Source organism: Propithecus coquereli, unplaced genomic scaffold (assembly GCF_000956105.1).
Source record: "Propithecus coquereli isolate 6110/MARCELLA unplaced genomic scaffold, Pcoq_1.0 Scaffold180, whole genome shotgun sequence".
Classification (NCBI taxonomy): domain Eukaryota; kingdom Metazoa; phylum Chordata; class Mammalia; order Primates; family Indriidae; genus Propithecus; species Propithecus coquereli.
Window position 1 is genome coordinate 4,337,076 of NW_012142746.1, and position 4,929 is coordinate 4,342,004.

General features: G+C 46.3%; 1 pseudogene; it reads right to left on the reverse strand.

The window, feature by feature from the left end:
• Nucleotides 1-3,500: 3,500 nt before the first annotated feature.
• On the reverse strand, nucleotides 3,501-4,111 carry LOC105808861 (annotated as a pseudogene).
• Between the last annotated feature and the right edge of the window lie 818 nt (nucleotides 4,112-4,929).

A 4,929-nucleotide genomic window follows, 5' to 3' on the forward strand; every position in this document is an offset into this window, starting at 1 on the left:
AGAAGTTTTATAAGCCTGCTATGAATATTTTCTATAAATCAATTAACTGAGCCTTTGCAACCCCCGAAAGAAAATAGTTTCAGGGAAACCATCAACTGAATTTTGAAATGAAACTACCTATTCTTAAGTCAGCAAACCCAGAATTTGGAAGACATGGAACAATTCCTCTCCTGTATTTTCTTCACATTGAAATTTACCTTGGGAAACATTAGCCTAGTCCACTGGAACACATGAAACATAAATGCAACATAATTTGGTAGGATCCTTAAAGTGAAGGTGAGCACACAATTGATGGACCAACTTTGTGAAACGCATTGCCATCACCCCAGTAAAGCTGTAGGTTTCACCACATGCACCAAACAAATCTACAGGGTAGTTTCAGCATTCCTCTTTTAAAAAATTTAATTTATATCTATCATACCATAAAGCACGTTTTAAACACTGACATATAACTCCCTAATAGGATAAAGCAAAGACAAAAAAAAAAAGCTTACCTTGTGTAAGGGAAATTGCATTCGTATAGGCAACAGATTTCTTAGGCCAAGCTGTGACTGTCCCAGTGTTTTTTCCAGCCGGAGCTCCCCCCGCCTCCCCCCATTAGCCAGCCTTCCGGGGAGGCATGAGCCAGCATACTCATGTAACCAAGAGGTTATCTCCTGTGTGAACCCATGTGATCGCACTTTCCCATGGCATGTTGACACTATTGTTCAGAGACATATATAAGTGCTCGCCATGTTCGAGGCCATGCGTTTTGCCACCGCTGTATCCCCACCGACAATAAAGAGCATGTCTCACCTGTCTGCTGCCATTCACCTTTTCTTCCAATTTCCGAAGGCTGTGCCAAAGCACAAGGTAGCCACAGAGCATCCTCCTCACACTTGGTGTAGTCCGGCAGGATCCGTAGGGGTAAGAGTCCCCTCCACCCCATCAGGAGAGGACATATGGCCTCCTATGGGCTTGTGGCAGTCCGTGGCAGCGGTCCTCATGTCGTGGGCCCCTGCCACAGGGTGGGAGCAGGTGGAATGTACCCCTGCCACCCTGGAAGAAGCCTTTAAGGCCTTGGAGGAGTCGCTGTGGCCTAGGGAGCAAGCAGCGGCTGGTTGGGTGGGCTGGCTCTTCCTTACAGCCCTCTGGGAGCAGTATAAGGGCACTCTGTGGCAAGAAGCCCAGGTAAGGGAGTTACAAGACATAGAGGAAAATTTGGAAGCCTGCCTGCAGGAGTTGGAGAAAGAGTTAACAAGTGGTCCGACCTTGGACGCTGACAAAGCTGCAAGTATGCAGGAGACTGAGGGCAGCCCCTGCCTCTGCTGAGAACCACCCCCACCGTCGTAAAACAGAAAATGGAGCACGCGCAACCCATGGGGCCCGGGAGTTGGCGCAGGCGCGCCTACAGTAACAGAGAAAAATTTCTTACTCTGCCTGCCTGGTTGTTGCGTTTATGGGTTGAAGGGACGGACAGCGTCCTTTGCTCCCCAAGGGAGATGGAGCAATTGGCATCCATAACTATACATCCTTCCCTGAGGCAGAGGTTACAGACAAGTGGTTGCAGTGGCGAGGGCCACCACTCCTTGCTTGAATGGCTCCTGCTGCCACACACACACAGTATGGGATGACCCCGGAAAACTACCTGAAACCGTGAGTAAGTGGACCTCATACACAGACTTAATTCAGATTCCTGGGGAATTGGGGATGCACCAAGCCACTTTTACGATAAATAACTGGCGGGGGCCCTATGAGGAGAACTTTGCTACGCACATGCGTTACCTAATCCTAGCCACAGCTCCCCCTGTTTCTTTTAGTTCACTGGCAGCTGTGCTCACTCTCTGTGTGGGGAAGTGGATATATGAGGTAACCACTACTATGGCAGCTTTGGGAGATGCTTAAGAGCAGAAAGGGGGAAAGGGACAAGAGTGTATGCTACAAGGACCCAAGAAGGGCCCACGAACTCAGGGCCCCCTGCAGAAGATGTCAGTACAAGGGAACAAGAAGGTGTCTTGAACCCAGATGTGGCTAGACCTCCTACTAGCAGTAGATAAAGAGAAAATAGATAAACAGCCTAATGAGTTATTGCTGGCTTTGTGGAATCAGCTGGCTCCCCACCAGCAATTCATGAAAGCACCCAAGAGGTGGGGAGCTGAGATACCTGCCAGAAAGACCCGCAATGTGCGGCTGTAAGATTTTATGGTTGAAACCCCCCTCTTTGATATAGACTAGGGGTTAAGCCAAGGCACTTGGTTAGAAGGGACCCTGGATAACCAGAAGCTGCACGTGGAAGATATGGGTGGCTTTATGTTCCCGCTCATTGGACGGGAAGATGCACATGGGGATGGCCATATATTCCAGGGAAGGTCCTGGAATGTTTACTGAGAAGCCACGTAACTGGGATGCTGTGTTCTCCTGTTGGCATCGGGTGAAACAGACTCCATGGTGGTTTTACCCAATAGTCATCCTTTTTCCTGGGAGTGGAGCCATTAAGGTAGAGATAAAAATAAATGCCCTAGTGGAGTATACTGCTCTGGCCCTGAATCAATCCCAGCAGGCCTTGCCCCCCCACCCATGGGTGAAGTTACCCAGATGAAAAAGGTAGTTTTACAAAACCACATGGCCCTTGATCTCCTCGCTGCAACTCAAGGAGACACATGCGCAGTCATACACACTGAATGTTGTGTATATATACCTCATCACCAGAATATTTCCTCTGCATTAAAGGAAGTTGATGGTGAGGTACAGGCCATCCGACAGTTAACTGCAGACCCACTACAACAATGGTGGGAATGCCTCTTGTCCTCCTGGCCTTGGACCCTTTTAGTGTTAGGAGCTGCTGGCTGTGGTCTGGTAATACTGTGTTGTTCCCTATATTGTTGTGGCTTTTGCACCCAAGGGGCCTCCCTATGGGCCTGTGTGTCAGCCACAAAACCTATTACCTGGGGGGTGGAATGTAAGGGAAACCACATTTGTATAGGCAACAGGTTTCTTAGGCCCAACTAAGATGACTACCACAGTGTTTTTTCTGGCCAGGCCCCCACCCTGCCCCCGATTAGCTGGCCTTCCAGGGAGGCATGAGTCAGCATACTCATGTAACCAAGGTGTTATCTCCTGTGTGAACCCATGTGATCGCGCTTTCCCATGGCATGTTGCCACTATTGTTTAGAGCCATATATAAGTGCTCACCATGTTCTTGGTCATGCGTTTTGCCACTGCTGTGTCCCCCCTAACAATAAAGAGCATGTCTCACCTGCCTGCTGCCACTTGCCTTTTCTTCCAATTCCTGAAGCCTGCACCGGAGCACAAGCTGGCCACAGAGCATCCTCCTCACAACCTTGTTAGAAACAAGATACACCATCACTTATACTCTTCAAACATTATTGCACTTTAACTTCATAATTTGACAAAGCATTCATTAAACAATCTGCAGACTAGTTTTAACAGACAAATAACACTTTTAAGCAGACATGACCATTCCTAAATTGTTTATTAGGTAGGAGTTTCACAAACATTATTTATAATAGCAGTAATGGTGGAGCTGGAGAATATGGCGCCTTCTCCAAGCTGCATGGCAAGAACCACCTGAACTTATGTCCCTTTCCAAGGCCGCTGCTCTTGCAGCCTGTAGATGTCAGCCCACGCATCTCCCTGTGCTTGTGAACCAGTTTGGCGATCTACTGGATGTCAAGATTTCTTCTGATAGCTTTATGGAATGGATCAATGAGGATAACCTCAAAACATTTGTACGTTGGAATCTTCATCAACCCAGTAAGAATTCAGGACTTTCAGAGCCCCACAGTGGAGTCTAGCTCACTCCTTGGCAATGAATTGAAGGCTTCATGCAAACTTTAGCTGGTTACCACCATAATGGACAGGCTTGCCATAGGTTGCACCCTTAGGAACTGGGAGTTTGCAGCCCCCAACGGTGCACACGAATCCTATCTATGACATAACCTTGCTTGGCCCTGTATCCCAGTCTGAACGCTTTATCCTGCTGGGTCGGGCAGGGAGCCCTGTGGAGCACAGAAAGCTGGAGGTATTGCTAGCAGTGGACCCTCAGAAGAAAGCGCACTACGTCAGACTGCTTCTTCCTGAACAGCTCCTGGATGTACTTGTATGCACCCATCTTGGCTTACCTGATGGCTGCTGCCAGACAGAAAGGCCCTTATTTCTTTTACTACAGTTTTTGATTATTCAAAAAATGTGGTCCACCTGCACCCATTTTACAGTTTATTGCTTTTCTTTCAATGTAATTTTACTCTCTGTTTCACAACTGATTTGGATTGTGAACTAATATTTCTATCGGGTGTATCAGCGACTATTTCTGATAAAAGATATACATAAAGAGCTGAGGGACCTACAGCTGCAGATGATTCAGGTATAAGGGAAAGATGGAGAGCCTGAGGCACTGATAAACTACAACTACCACTGCTCACATTGTCAATAAATTCATTGTGTCTGAACTTCACCTCAAATCCTTAAGAAGAAGTTGCATTAGGAGTATTCTGCCACACCATAATCCACTTAACATTTGGAGTAGAATATTCTAGATTAGCACAAAAATTACAGATATATACGTATTCTATAATGTTAGCATAAAAGTTACAGATATATACTTATTCTATACTGTTAGCTTAAAACTGGAAAGAAAATGGCCACAGATATGGGATACTCAGCATAGACTCTTTTGGTTTCCAAGGACCCTAAGAGAGGACACACAGTTTCCACTAACACAAATGTATAAAATACTATCTCACCAGATCTAGAAAGTTTAATTATTGTATTTATATTGCCTATCTATATTTAGCATGTGGATCTCCATTGATGAAGAACTCACGTAAATAATATAGAATGTATGGTGCTGGGCTTTCCCAGTTCTTGGACAAAATTCAGCATCAACAAGAGAAATCCTTATGTGGGAAAACTTTTAGAGCATGTACTCAG